This window comes from Dreissena polymorpha, chromosome 11 (assembly GCF_020536995.1).
Source record: "Dreissena polymorpha isolate Duluth1 chromosome 11, UMN_Dpol_1.0, whole genome shotgun sequence".
In the NCBI taxonomy this organism is placed as follows: Eukaryota; Metazoa; Mollusca; class Bivalvia; order Myida; family Dreissenidae; genus Dreissena; species Dreissena polymorpha.
Window position 1 is genome coordinate 61,255,381 of NC_068365.1, and position 16,935 is coordinate 61,272,315.

Consider the following 16,935-nt stretch of genomic DNA (forward strand, 5'->3'; position numbering starts at 1 on the left):
TGTTTGATGACATTTGATGTTAACGCATTAATAGGATTGCTTGTGTTGCAATATGTATATTAACCTAATTCATTTTTTTATTTATTTACGCGCACAGCTGTTGTTAGTCACAGCGCAAGAAAAAAAATACGGTTTATTCATTTATATTAATTGGCATAACATTTCTTGCATTATAGGTGGGAATTATATTGACGACAAATAGTTTCATGAATGTTTCCCGCGGTAAAATCGTATTCCCTGGCTTAATTGTAGATATATTACATTTTGAACGACAAATATAACGGCCGGACAATTTACAACCAATGACGCATAAAACTTTCGTCTTTACAACCATGTATAATGTCCATTAGCAACTGTCTCGCTGGTTCGATATAGGCAATTAAGACCGACAGACAGGAGCGTTTTTAGGTCACAACATACCAAAAGATTTCCTGCACAAATTCAATGTAAAAGCAATAACTTTAACAAAAAATAAAGTCAAACTTTTGCGCGTAGACACCCCCATAACCATACCTTTTCTTAAAGAGCATTCCAAGCCGCAATGATTTAAACAATAAAAAACATAGGTCATCCAATATGTAAGAAAGAACTCAATGCGAATCAGCGGTCACTGTTTTATGGCCATCTTTTTACCGGCATCTCTCCAGTTGATGATGGTTTCCCGCCAACTGTCAAAGTCTTATGTAGTCTCCAACCTAAAAGCAAAACAGGGAATTTGTAGTATACAACAATGTTTTCCCTACCACATGAACACAGAAATATTCAAAAATAAAGTCATGGCAAGTGCCCGTACAGAGAATTGTGTCTTCAAATAAATGAAGATTTTGTTTTTAGAGGGTATAGCATTGAACACCAAAAGTATTTAGTGTATTGTAACCTATAAGAGAAATTTATTTTGACTGAAATATGTTTTTCTTTCATTTTATTATCTTCCCATCCATATTGCACCAATATATTAAGTTTGGCTGGATTAGCTGTCCATTTGGCCATTCTGTATCATATTTTCACAAGCGGGTGTTTTCAGTCCGAAGAAGGCGATATTAGGCCTGTTAAAGCTTAACTGCCCCTTTAAGATTTAAAGCTGTTGAGTTCAATATCTGCAATAAAATACCAAAACAAACCAAATAGACATGCAAGTGGGGCTTGTGTGTGGTGGGGAAAGAATGAATTTGTTAGATATTTTCACTCTAAGCAATTTTGATAATGTCTTTTTTGTGTGTTTTTTTTAATCATCCCAAAAATGCCAATTTCAAAGCAAAAACAATCCAATTTCATCCAAGACAATAAACTAATTAGTCAAAATGAGAGATCAAAGATACTTTGAAGAGTAGAAATCAATAAGCTTCCAATAACTTGTTATTTCACACCAATAAAAGTGTAAAATCTTGAAAGCGCCTTGTCGAACGGTGCCCATTTATTTACCAGCCGCCAATGAAATATTCTAGCATATAATGTCATGGGTGCCTTTCAACTGCAGCAGATGGTCAATATGCATTGCCAGCTCTCATTTAGAGGTTCAAGACAATACAAATTTTCATATTTTGGACACAAAATAAGTACTTTAGGCTATTTTTATGGTGGCAATCTGGTCCAAATGGAAGTTTGTAACCAAGCGAAAGAATACAATGCTCATTTGGGGGGGGGGGTTAAGCTGGAAGGAAAAGTTAAATTGAACAAAATACACATATGTAGGCAAGCATTATAAGCTTAGCAATGATGTTCCATGTAGTAACAGGGGTAGAAAGGCAGTTCAGATCAAGGCAGTGTCCTGAAAGGGGTTTCTAGTACTTCTTTTGGGGACACAGCTTCCTGCAGAATTCTCAACACAACAAATATCAATGATTCATGTCACCTTTCTATGCAAAGAAAAACGAATAAGGACAATACTGTCATTAAATCACTGAATGAGAGAAGCATGTACCAAATAAAAAACAAAACAAGTTGCTGAAAGTGCCAAATTTTGTCAAGAAGATCCCTCTAAGGTAAATGATGAAGGGGACACTTGCTATAACAATCCTATGTTTAAGTAAGGCGCGACACCCTTTTAAGCCGGAACCATGAATATAAGCATTTTGTGAGAAAACAATACCCAAAACAAGCTAATTGTAGGGTTACAAGCAGCAAATCAACTCAGCTGTACTGCATACATGCTCAGGAACAAGGATAAACCTGTTAAGAGCCAACTTCAGCTGCCAACAAAGCACGAGCTTTACATGCCAGGACGCGGAACTATCAATACAAACTGCCAGGAGAATAACATGACGGCAAGGGTGTGAGTGACCACAAACCTGATTATGACAGTCTTTCACACCTAAAGCATCATACATATGCTTATTTGCTTGTGTACATGATAACAAAAGGATATTATTACCTGTTTTGCCATCAACAACCCTTATCCAGTGGCCCATGACTTAGTCGCAGACATTCCTCTACCTGAAAAAGTCAAAATACCCAATAGAAAAAGATAAAAAAATGAAACAAAAACATGCATTTATGTATTTTAAGTGTACTTTTATGAATAATATGAAGTGATAAAGCTTGCTAAATTCATGATTGTACTAAATATGAAGGCTGGCTCAGTTAAGCATCTGCTGCAATGTCCATACTGTAAAAATGCCTGCCATTCCATGTCGGTCAAATGGGGCTCTGTTTGAATGTTCATGCTTTTCGCAAAAGCTTTATTTGCGTTACTTGGTCACGGAGTCCCTGGCGTTGAATTCTAACTTCATGTAACACATTAACACGACACGGTCAACCAATATGCGGTTGAATTTAAGTCGGAGAGCAATTTAGCCCTTATTCCACTATATAAGGGTGGTGGGTCAACTTGAAAAACAACTATTCCAGGTCAAATAATCTGAATTCATGCATTTCATGCACTTATTTTCTTCCCTTTTGCTAAGAAATGACCAAAAATCTGCTTTCTCAGTCATATTTTGCACTTGCAGATGATATTTCATTTTTATCATAAGTTAGTTTAGGTCACAACATACCAAAAGATTTCCTGCACAAATTCAATGTAAAAGCAATAACTTTAACAAAAAATAAAGTCAAACTTTTGCGCGTAGACACCCCCATAACCATACCTTTTCTTAAAGAGCATTCCAAGCCGCAATGATTTAAACAATAAAAAACATAGGTCATCCAATATGTAAGAAAGAACTCAATGCGAATCAGCGGTCACTGTTTTATGGCCATCTTTTTACCGGCATCTCTCCAGTTGATGATGGTTTCCCGCCAACTGTCAAAGTCTTATGTAGTCTCCAACCTAAAAGCAAAACAGGGAATTTGTAGTATACAACAATGTTTTCCCTACCACATGAACACAGAAATATTCAAAAATAAAGTCATGGCAAGTGCCCGTACAGAGAATTGTGTCTTCAAATAAATGAAGATTTTGTTTTTAGAGGGTATAGCATTGAACACCAAAAGTATTTAGTGTATTGTAACCTTAAGGTAGTGCACCTCTAATGATTTCCCGCGATTTCTTCGAAGGTTGAAGAGCCTACTATTAGGTGCCGTAGCCTAGTGGTTAAGGCGATAGACTAGAAATCTTTTGGGATATTCCCGCGCAGGTTCGAATCCTGCCGACGACGTATACTTTTTTGCGACGCGTTTTATTTATTTTCAAACGTAATTTGATTTAATATGGCATATAAGCTATATTTATTGTTAAATATGTTGCAATTTTTATGCACATTTTTCAATTATTAAAATTAAAACAACGTTATGGCGAAATTGGGTGATTTTCTGTTAAAAATACGAACCATGCATGTTGCATTTTTATTTTTATTTCAAAAAGTAAACGGTAAATCTGTCTAGTTCTTGGTATTTTTGCTGTATAAAGTGTTTCTATAAAAACTAAGTTTAAAATATGACTTAAATGATACTATTTTGAATTTTATGACACTTTGTTTTTAACCGACCCAATTTTTACTTTGCTGAAATCACTTACATTTCATGGTGCTCTTCCATAAATAAAAATTTGTAAAAAATAAATGTCTGTAAAAGAATACTTATTTCATCTTGTTTAAACTTTAAACACCTTTACAGCATCTGTACACACCAACTGCATGCCCATATTTGGAAATTTGAATGAATTATGTAACTTTTATATACCCCAGGGGTGAAAATAAACTGGACAAAAGCCGAGCGTGGGGGTGGTTTTGAAAAAATCGGTATATTTTTTTAAAAAGCATGGAAAGCCTACCTACAAATTTGCATGTAGTTCAGTGAAATGATGCTGATTAAGAAAATAATTAATTAGATTATATTTGGATATGTGCCCATTAGAGGTGCACTACCTTAAAACATATTTATAACGTTAAGCGATGTTTTTGCCTACAAAAATAAATGATGCAACTTCTGATATTACAAGTTGTATCCATTTAAAGCATCGGCAATCATTCGCAAAGGTCAATCATAATATATTCATGTATTACACTTCAAAATAGGCATGAAAGGTTGGTGAATGATACAAAAGCCATAAAAATAAGTGTCTCTCAAGTTTATTACATATATAGAGAATACTATGTTAGTTTGATTGTGTACTTAAATTTATCCCACGAGTGAAGACAGGTTTACATGTACACAATCACACTAACATAGTATTCTATTTATCCTACAATATTGTTTTATTTAATTTATTCCTAAAATAAATGCAAAAACACATGAAATTAACTGAATTTTACATAACGTAGTAATATTTATTGTGATCTTTCCTGTTTACGGAAATCGAAATAGTCCTTAAGAAAGTAACGAGTCAAAATATTGCTATACGCCTCGATTCAAATTTAATCAGCGTTCCAGATGTAACACACTCAAGTAGAACACAGACGACTGTGTTCAATCTACAATTCTTGTTTCAACACTGTAAAAAAAAAACAAAAAAAAAACAAGGCTCCCGCCATTTTGAAATTTACAAAATGTGTAGACACATACCGTGGCTACGTGAAGCATGATTCAGCATTTATTCCCGCCGATATTGTTAATTTTAGTCTTTAAACAACTCTTCTTTTTACACACTTTATACTTACTTACATAAAATTATTGTTCTACTCACCGAAGTTGTATAATAACCGCGTCCATGTTTATTTTCGTAATGTTTAATTTGCTTCCATGACAAGTTAAAGTTCTAGACAAATTTCTTCATCGCCATCCATCTTTTCCATGTTAAAGCATCGGATGTAAGCAGGCAATTCTTTGTGGATAGACATTCTTTGATCGACTGACAAAGGAATGACTAAACCATCAAAGAAATTACCATTTTAATTCGACATCGATTTCCTTCGAAAAGTTAAAAAACAATTCACTGACACTTTTCTTAAATTTAATCCATCAATTGTTCAACAAAACATCGCGTTATTCGAGTACATTCGACATTTTAACTAAATCGAAAATGCAGTCTCACCAGTTTCATTCCAGTTTTATATCCAAACACTGTGTTTTTCACATTCATAATATTATAGTAATCCATCGTAAACACACACACACACTCGTAAACTCGTTAAACGACTACGTACCCAATGACCTAAATGACGCAATCAGGGGTGAAAGGCCAAAAAAAACTAGTCCCCTATGTAATGTTCTAAACATAAGTGTGGATGAAACCTGATCTAAAAAAACTGTGGAAAAAACCTTATCTTTTCTTTATGAGTCGTATTTGTTCTATAAAATCATTTAGCTGTAGGATAAAATTCTGAAATAATCGAGTAATCTCTTTTTACTTTAGCGTTTTATTTTCGTTATTAGTTGGCGTTTAACCTCAGGTTGTGTACTTGGGCATTCAATACTACATTGAGAATTATTAGGGGCACATGTGAGGGTATAGATACATACAGTATTGTTGACGTGAACTTTACGAACACGCAAAGGTTGTGTCTTCTAAGGTACAAAAGAAAAATATGGCTTTCATCAATTTCAATATTATCAAGATCTTTTACAAAGAAATTACCTCATTTTATGAAAACCTTATTATACAGGTTTTTATTTAACTCTCGATATGCTAGACATGTTGTCAACTCATTATATAAGTTTGAGAAAATTGCTCTGTATGCATGTGCGTAAAATGTCAAGTGTCATTTCCGGTTGTCCCAGAAAGGCGCTCATTTGATGCCATTTGTATCAACTCTTTAAAACGATTTACCGAATGTGTATCGAGAGGCTATTTATGGTAGCAATAAGTGTAACGCTCGCAAAAAAGGTGCTTACATTTCCCTACCATCGCCTTTAACAAGTTAAAATGTACTTTAAATAAAGTGTTGTTTGTAATCCTTCGCATAGGCAGTCAACAACCCGGAAACTCTAACCACGTATGTTACGATAAAGTGTTTATGACGTTAACCTACGGTGAACGTACATAGACAGTTCATTGTTGGACAACTTCGGTCTTTTCAAGTCTATGTTATTTCATTTGAACAGCAGTATTTGCAAAGAGTTTTATTGTCTTTACTTTGTAGTCTTATTTGACGTTGTACGTAACGTGTGCTTTAAAGGGATCTTTTCACGCTTTGGTAAATTGACAAAATTGAAAAAAGTTGTTTCAGATTCGCAAATTTTCGTTTTAGTTATGATATTTGTGAGGAAACAGTACTACTGAACATTTACCATGGTCTAATAGAGCCATTATATGCATCTTTTGACGATTTTAAAACCTAAAAATTATAAAGCGTTGCAACGCGAAACGATTGAATAATTTGGAGAGTTCTGTTTTTGTCGTTAAATTTTGTGAAACTACGAAGATTGCTTATATAAGGTATAAAATACGTTCAGAATGTGTACACGGCGGAATAGCTCAGTAGGCTAAAGCGTTTTTACTTCAGGACACTGGCAGGACTCCAGGGGTCACTGGTTCGAAACCTGGTCCGGGCAATGTTCTTTTCCTTTTTTAAATTTTATTCTTGATTTTTTACTGGAGCTTTTACGATCCAATGTTTACATTTATCGATATAAAGCATTTAATGAATAAGTTAAAAAAATGCCAAAATCTGTGAAAAGGCCCCTTTAAGCAATATTCACATTCAGCGGTATCCAAACTATGAACTATGCTGTTCGATGTTATGCTGCAGCATGGCATTCTTTATTTCTTGAGTGAATTATATAAAATACAAAATGGTAAATAAGCTATGAATGCATACTAGTATATATATATATATATATATATATATATATATATATATATATATATATATATATATATATATAAATTGGTGATAATAGTGTATGTCCATGAATTTGTTCTTGCAATCGTAGGAACTGTGAGCAACTGAAAAAGTTTAAAGGTTTGGCTATTGGGCGAAGAAATAGACATACTATAAATCTGTGTATGTTACGTTTTAAAATAGTATTTAACCACAAAGTTTTCACTCACAAAATGACTTTACTGTTACAATCAATCGTCAGTTGGCAATCTTGACTTTTTTGTCAGGGAAGTGACACAAGCTCGTCAATATGAAGCGTAAGAAAGTGCATGCAAATATTTTTTTAAGTATTAGAAAGAAATGCTGACATACCAACCAAGCCAACCACACTAAAGTGCTCATTATTTTAATTTGAACCTAATTAATTCATCAATATATTTGTTTTTCTGGTCATTACATTTCTGCAATAATAATTCATTGTATTTTCTTTTCCCCACAATTCTTAGTACGTTGATTTGATAATATTTAAACCAGGATGATGAGGTGATATGTATATTATAATTTTGATATATTGATTTATAATTGTAGTAAACAAATGTGTATTCATACTTAAGTTCAATATCGCTTTAAAGGACATTCACTGCTTTGTAAAATATACAACAATAAATCATATGAATATTGATCAAACAGAATGAAAAAGATGAATTTATGCGTAACGCATGTTAATTAGAACCCACGCGCATTTCTTTCTTCAAAGCCATTCACAAGACAAATTGACTTCTTATGTGACGAGACCAACGGCGTACGTTCAAATGTTATTTACAGTTTTATTAACACGTTTGTTTCACCAGCAGTGACGTCATCAGGTTGTTTAACGGTAACAGTTATAGGTCTGCATTTGAGTGTCGGACGTATACCTCACAATTTAGCCTCGCTCTTGAAAAATGGGTGCTAATGCATGTGTGAAAATTGTCGTCACAGATAAGCTCGTGAAGCCCTCATGGGCTAATCATTGACGACACATTCCGCCTTTATAGAAATTTTGTTGACAGGAATTCTCGTCGAAAAAAATACAGGCGGCAAGTGTCGTCCCTGATAAGCTAAGGCTATTCAAGCACCTGAATTTTTTTGTCCGGTTTCCTGAGCACGCAATATATGATGTTGGAATCATGGTTGTTAATGTCTTTATCGCGATTTGCAAGTTTCCCCATCGCAAGTTTTACAATTAATCTTAGTAAGCGAGTATATTTCTAACCTTTATAAAAAATATCTTTATAAGCAATTCTGTTTCTTATCTTTGTAAGCAATTCTTTTTTTAATTTTGTTAAGCGATTCATTTTCTATCTTTGTAAGCGACTAAGTTCCTTTTGAAGATATTTTTTCCCAATCTTTATAAGCGTTTCGGTCTCTTATCTTTGTAAGCGTTTCTGTTTTTAAATCTTTCTAGAAGATTATATTTTTATATGCGATTCTGTTTCTAAATTCTAACCTGAATAAGCGATTCCGTTTCTAATCCTTATAAGCGATTCCGTTTCTAATCTTGATAAGCGATTATGTTTCTCATCGTTATACGCGATTCTGTTTCTAATCGTTATATTAAGACTTTCTGTTCTAATTTTTATGAGCGATTTAACTCCAGCACGAAGATGAATGATTTGCTAGGCTTCAAATTCTTTTTACTCGCTGTCCCACGTTCTGTTTCAGCAATATTTTCGTCTAGACTTCACATCATTAACTGCAAACGTAAACATGTTAAGTGCAAATTTCCTCTTAAAATTCTGCATTTTTTATTCATAATTATGCCATTTATAGCATCTACCTTGCAAAACGCAGTGTTGCAAAAATTGACATGTTATTGTATTAAACTATAACTTCAAATACCCCGAATTGGATCATAAATTTTTATAATATATGTAAACAGTATTAATGTTTCGTTTTATTATTGCAAAACGAGTAGTGCAAAGTGCATTATTCTCTGTATACCATGGACTTGATAATAAATATCATAAGATAAGTAGAGCAAAACTTGCAATTGTCATTAAAACAACTTAATATAGCAGGGGCTGGATAAAAAATCTGCATTATTACTTCGTTCTGCAGTACTTAGGTCTCCGTGATTATGTGTGTTGCTAATGCTACCTAACCAAAATAGTAATATCATACCAATAAGTAACGAGTTTTGCGTTTCAAAGAGTAAATACTTTAACTAACTGATTCTTTTGAATAATGGATTCTACCTTTGTTAATAGGTTTTTGGATCCAACGAGCATGAGTATCATTAATAATTTCTTAACAAGCATCAAAATTAAAATACACCAAAGGAGTACTTACCGCACAAGTCAACCATGGATGACATAAGTTGTTTTAAAACATGATTTGTATTTTTCAGGTTTAGATCGTGTTATGGTAGCAGAGATATCAAACTATCTAGCAATACTTCGTTCTTATAATATGCTATCAATAAATTTATTAAATAGCAAAACTAATCAATTTCTTAAAATTTATAATAATATGTTAATTATATTAAAGAGAATCAAATATGGCCAAAAAAATTGACCTAAACTGGAATCGAACTGGGGACCTTTGAGAGACCTTGTGTACGCATGGCAGCTTGGTCATTCAGGTTCAAAAACGTATTAGAGACTACGTCCCTTAAGTAGCGCAATCTAACCGCGAGCAAATAAGTGTTGTTAACAATAATAAGCATAGTAAGCAATAAAAATATGGATGATTTGACTTTAAAAGGACACAGATGTTGCATGTTTGCGTTTGAATTTATGTTTTTTCTACTATTTTGTCATTCAAACTGCGTTATTTTTATTGATTGATTGTGTCGTTGTCACGCTTTAGTTATTTCGTTCCCTTGCATTTGTATGTTCATTATGTATTTAGTAAAAACCTAAAACGAATTAATAAGTCATTACCACGAAGTATGTATCACGCTCCTACAGATTAATTAGCCTATACCGCTATCGGTTATCTACAATGGCACAAAGGTGTTACTTATTTTGTGTTTCCCAGAGTTAAGTTGTTTTTTTTAACGGGAAAACAGAACTCTTGTTTTCCCGACTTCTTTTTTGGGGGGTCGGTGATTTCCCATTAGTGCCACCGAAGTTATCTCGTCATCGCGACTTAAAAAATCTTTACCAAGACTTAATAAAAGTGAAGTGTTTCTTTGTTAAAGAGTAAACCCTTTCAGTTGACAGCCAGCCAGTTCTAACTTATGAGTAACCTTTTTTTATCCCATTTTCAACGCGACATTGACGGTATAACACCTTATGGAATATACTAGCCTGTATTCAACACTGTGGGATATACCTGCCACGTGCACGGACTACTTTTTACTTTACCACTGAATGATTTTTCATAATTAATAAAGTCGAGAAAGCTTTAGCTTCAAAATTATACGACCTTCAACCTTTAATTCAAGTCATATGACATAATTGTCGCCATCCGTATAATGAATCAGCTGATTGATGGCGTCATTAAATGAAACTTATTGCGTCATTTTCCCCAAAAAAATTGACGATTTAAGATAAACGCGACTTATTTCACATGTACATGTACTGTATATCGACATACGGTATTTGAATTGTCAATAAATCACATTTCCCTTATTTCGTGTAATGTGCATTGTTTATAATCCATGCATGTACTTTTGACATTTTAGAATGTACAACAAGCCATACAAATATCGCACAATTCATAAATAATCTGCAATATTTGCTATCCGATTTAATTCACGTTAAGCATAGAGATGTGTTAAGTATAAGATGGTAAAAATAGCACCACACTGGAATTCGGAACGTCCCATTTTGTACACGGGTATTATCCACTGATTTATCTGTTGTGTAATGGAATGTTTTCCATTCTTTGTGTATTTAGATATTTTATTATTTTCTTGTACACGATAAGGGCATTTATCATAGACAAATAACATTGTGAAAGTTTAAACATAATTATGTTTGTATGCAGAAATCTGCAAATACATCCGAGTTTACCAACGGCGATTGTTTGATAAACTGCTCCGGATCATTTTAACAGCAGTAGTGTTCATAGAGTACATGACGTAGCGTGTGACGAATAAGAAAGTTTAACGAGTTCATAAATTCATTTGAAAATAGTGATCGGATGGCATAAGGGTCTTTATTTAACTATGCTTAAATAATTATTAAAGACCCTAGATGCAAAATCGCCAATTATTGATTTAAATGGATTCTAAGATGGATTTTAAAGGATAATAAAAGGTAAAATACTTGTTCAAACGTGTTTTGGTTTTTGTTTGTACTTTTGTCGTTCCCTGTTCTCGGGGAAATGATTTTAACATGGGGGCCATTGATGCATTGGATCACACACGGCATACCCATAACATTATATAAAAAAACACGTTCTGCGCGTCCTTAAATTCGTCGTCCGAAGTCGGAAAACGTATTGCCCTGCATATTAAGTCAAATTAAGTGTCAGTCGATGCAATTGTCTGTTTACTCGTCGATAGTGTACATGTAGAATCTATGTTGACATCGACATAATTTTGTCAGGAACAATCGCCGCCATATTGGATTTTGATCGTTTTCTTTCGAAAATAAAATGAATTATATTCAAGTAAAATCTTCTTTTCGCGGTCGTAATGTGTTACAATTCGCATGCTGCTTAAAATTGAATCGAGGCATATGGTGATATTTTTACTAGTTTTACAGTTTGTGTGTGAATTTTTTAAGACTATTTTGCGTACCAGAACAAATACATTGATATAACTACGCAGTGTTTACATTCGTTAGATTTTAAGCGATTTTTAAGAATTAATTAAAATAATTTTTAGGCTAAGGTTATTAGATCTAGTTATGTTAAATGTCACGTTGAAAAAAAATCAAATGGAATAAATAGAATACTAGGATTAGCGTTGAATACAGAGACGTTTATGTTGCTCGGCTCAAACACCGAAAGCGCTCGCCAAGGCTCGCGCTCCCGGCGTTCTAAGCCGCGCAACATAAACTTCTCTGTATTCAACGCTAACCTAGTATTCTCTATATGATGTACATGTTTATTCGCTATTCATATCCTTCATGCCAGACGCTTTGCAGGAAGGTAATCGGACACCTTTATTTCACAAGCCGCTCGATATTCAACCGGCCATGCCAGAACGTGCAACAATTGAGGTTCGAACCTTCGTCATCCCGCTTCGTCACGCTTTAATCACTATTGTGTGTAGACGGTCGACGTAATTTGTCCTTTCATTTTTAATTGGTTTTTGTTATATCGCTGGACTGAATAATTCGTAAGCACGCATTTTTCTCGTTTATTTAACATAATTAGTCGTTTGCAAGAGTTATTTGTCAAGTTCCCATGACTAAGACAGTGTTTGCATATGTGATTAATACAAATACACATTTTAAAGGTCGAATCGAAAAAAGTCACTTAAACTAGCAAGATTATTGTTCGTATATAATGCTAATTAATGTTTGTAAAATGTCCGACCACATCTGGCCATGTTTTTGACTGTCTGCTCTCTCGCCGTCTGCGGTTCGTTTTCGCCAGGTTTTTTAAAATCTTATGTCGGTGTTATTGTCAATCTTGGTGCTGTGCAAGAAACGAAATTATGAAAGGGTACATTGAATATTTGTGGATTACATTGCATGTCTACCTCATACAGCCAAAAGTTTGCAACATTCTCTAAGCTTCGCATAACGTTACGTTTCTTTCAAAGAATTGTATACTGTCGAGACAAAATCGTGTAACAGCAATTATTTACACACACTATTCGCATGTATGTATTCATATTTTGAGAAACCATCGTTTCCTATGAATGCTATGTTTATTTGCAAGTAAATTTTTGAAATCTTAATCTTTGTTATCTTTATTGCTGGCGCTTCCGGCTTTTGACGAGTTCAAGCTTAATTCATGCACTTTTCCTGGGATATTGTTACACCGGAAAAGGGACAATCTTGAACCCATACATTTTACGCTTTTAAGTGTTCTCTTCATGTATTGAGAATGAATTACAGTTGATAATCAAAGTACTGACAGTACTGGTGTGACGATGCTTTTGAAGAGGATGGATATATAAAAGCATCCATTTAAGTTGATCTACATCATCACAATTGTGTACGTGGGTACGAAAAAAAATGTTGGTACAAAAAGTTTGTGAACGAAAAAATTTGCCAAAACAAAAAAAAAATTGGTTACGAAACAAAAATAGAGTACGAAAAAATTAGTTACGAAAAAAAATTGGGTACGAACAAAAATGGGTATGAAAAAATATAGGTACGAAACATTTTTGGTACGGAAAAAATAGGGGGTACGGGGACGTAGTACCCCTGGGGAACTTGACCCACAATCGCACATTCTCGGCACTTTCCTTCAAACATCGGATAAGTACCTTGATGGCAATATTATGAATACACATTTATGGCGTACCATTTGGGTCGAGAGTCAAAAAGACCTGGTAGGTAAAAAGAGAATTGTACATTGACGTACAATATGAACGTCGAAGAACATGTTTTGTACTTCGATGTACAAAATTGTAATTCGACGTTCAGTCTTTACTGACCCTTGAGTGTTAGCCAATCAGAAGACGCCTTACATATGTTGCTTTTAGAGATATTTGATATTGAACATTACTATTATTATTATTTACACCAAATTATGCGACTATCGACCGCTAACTAATAGATATTGAGCGTATTTATTGAACATTATTATTATTATTTATACCAAATTATGCGACTATCGACCGCTACCTCATAGATATTGTGCGTATTTATTGATCTGGCGTGGCGGAATTAAACTCTGACTTATGCAAATAATGATTAACACAAAATACAACCAAACCAGGGAGGTTATTATCCATATTTAATCCCGTAATCGTTTAGTAACTGTTTGGTTACCGTTGGGAATTTCCTACACAGCAATGCGCTGGACCGTGATATTCCGCCCCGCATGGTCAATAAATACTCACAATATGTTTGATAATTTCTTTTTTTTTAAAGGTAACCTTGATTCTTCTTCAAATGTGTATATAATCTATTTCAATGCATTAAATACGCGAAACTTCTTTGTAAAATGTTGTGTTTTTTTCCATTTTGATATTTTTATTTATTTGGTCCTCAATTAAAAAAAGAGATTTTAAACATTTATTATGAATAAATCTGAAGAAAAAAGCGGGTCATGAGACAAATGTTTTGATCGGCTGTTAAGAAAATGTGTACGTCGAAGTACAAACATGTACGTCACAGTACAAAATGTACAAAGTAAAGTCGGAGTACAATTTTTGTACTTCGACATACATATTGTACGTCAAAGTACATTTCTCTTGTCACCAAGTAGGTCTTGTTGACTTTTGACACAAAAGGTACGCCATAGACATTTCGTAAGCAGTAATGCTGTTCTACCTATGCACGTCAAAATGTAAGCGAAATATGTAAACAAAGTGGTAGCCTGTCAGGAATGAAGAAAATCGTGTATTGATGTAAGTTTATTGAAGAAATGTACAGAAAATGTGGTAAAATAAGCAATAGCGATATTTTTCTCAGCCACATAATTGTTGATAGTTTGATATCACAAAATAAAAGTGAAATTAGAACTGTCAGAAATGACAACCTGTCAATGTGTTAAATTTGTTTTTGCTGGCACGAGAGGGCGATTACACTCAATGTATTCAAATTTTTTACCATAGGCTTTGCTAATGACCTTTACAGTATGGTTGCTTTGTTATTATTTATTGCTATCATGTAACTGCATGATTGTGTATATGTTAACAACACACAAAGCATAAATAATGATATAAATATACTGATTGAGCTTATAATAATCTGATAACTATAGCCAGTTCAATTAAGTACATAAAATACCATTTTTTTTGTCCTGATTTCATGAAGACTTGAGATATTTATTGACATAGATATGGGTTGATCCACAAAGTTTTTTTTTATCTGTGTTCGGTGCAGGCTCTTTTTCCATGACCTGTGAAAGTTAAACTTTCATGTGAAAAGGATGTCAATTTTGTTTCTGAAGTATTTCATTCAGCCATTGAATAAAATGAACTGTTCTGCATATAATTTGCCATTTTGATAGGTATTTGTTAGGTGATCAACAGGAGATGACCAGGGTGCCAGAGAAAGGGATAAACATTTGAGATCTGGTCAAGGCTTCATTATAAAAGTGGTTACATGGTATACATTTTATATCTGGCCAGTGCTCAAGAGAAAATGTGTACATTTCAGAAAATTTTACCATTTAAAAATGTTTAAATACTGCTTGACTAAGGCTCTTAATTCATCTAGCATGAACACTTGTTCTATATCTTTTTAACACTATACAATAATATTTAATGTACAAATTTAATCTACAAATGTGTACAGATACTACTTAACATATATGACTGTATTGAATGCAGGAACTAGCTAAAATATCCATTAGAAAAAAGATCAGGGGGTGAAATATTAATTGCCTGAAGCTCTGACGCTGGGGCTATGTTTATATATATATATAAACACACTGATTAAAAAAGTGAAACAATACAATGATACAACAGGGGGAAAATCATCTCCTCTAAACAACATAATTATGTATAATATTTTTGGATCTGGATCAGGACTGGTACACAGCAGGACCTTTAGGTATGCGCGCTGCTGTAGAGAGATGGGATTGACTTACATTTTGGATTAAATTGACTCACTGAAATTCATCACTGAAGTAACAGTATGATTTCATTTGATATATGATTGTATCAAGCAACATAATTAAATAATTATCAGTATAAAGAACTGTCATGATTTCAGTATCATTTAAATGAATTCAGTCAAGTTTATCTTTCATATACATTAATTTTTAAAATATTATCAATGTAAGTATACTAGATGCAAACATATTTGAGAAAATACAGTTTGATATACTGTCTATAATGTAACTACACATCCAAGCAGTCCATCAAACCATTGCAACAGAGCCACCTGGTGTGCCAAAGCACCAGCAGACAAGTCAAATGCCTTCTGACTTAGTGCATTTTACTATTTATAACATCTACATTAGTTACAGATACATGTTTACATTTGTATGTGTTTGAAAAAATATATAATATTTACTGACATCATCTGACCATGCATGTCCTAGATTTCAAAATCACGGCCCTGGTCTGACACATTGGTAACATTAACGTAAAACTGTTACCAGTCTTCTGACATTAATTGTTATTGAACTATGTAATGAAATCTTAATCGGGCACTGATTTTTCTTATTTTAAAACAGTCATAGATTAGTTGTGGCCCCTCGGTAATGACCCATTTTTGCTTACTTGTCATGACCCATTTTTGCTTACTTGTCACAACCATAAAAATTTCCACACTTCTATAATAGCAAATCTGGATTTAGGTGATCTTCAATGGTACATTTACACTTTAGCTCTGTCACAAGAGTGCTGGTAAAGTCAAGTCACATATTTCAATCTAGGCCATGTCAAACTCAAAGTCAAATAAAAGATGCGTTCATTAATTATTGTCCCATTGTTAACTACTGCTGTGAGTTTTTATACAATATAACTGATGACCATCATGTGAGAGAAAATTCACACAATCTTAGTATATCAGGTTTAGCTGCCTTTTAGATAACAAAATGGCTAGTTTTCAATGTCGCTTCTGGGGATTAAACCCGCAGCACAACCTCCTGCAATCAAAGACAACACTCTACCAGTAGGCTTTTAGCAAGATTCTCGTCAGAGCAACCAACCCAAAAATTAAGTCAAATATTGCCTACTCGGTATTATTGAGTCAGTTCATGAGAGATAATGGTAGATGCAACATCT

General features: G+C 33.7%; 1 long non-coding RNA gene across 2 annotated transcripts; it reads right to left on the reverse strand.

The window, feature by feature from the left end:
- Positions 1-600: 600 nt before the first annotated feature.
- On the reverse strand, positions 601-3,407 carry LOC127851344 (uncharacterized). Of its 2 annotated transcripts, none has more exons than XR_008035740.1 (3): positions 3,087-3,407; positions 2,372-2,433; positions 601-695 (listed from the first exon to the last, which is right to left on the reverse strand). It is a non-coding gene; the product is annotated as an uncharacterized LOC127851344 (long non-coding RNA). The 2 variants fall into 2 exon arrangements; XR_008035739.1 differs by having other exon boundaries at positions 3,207-3,353.
- Between the last annotated feature and the right edge of the window lie 13,528 nt (positions 3,408-16,935).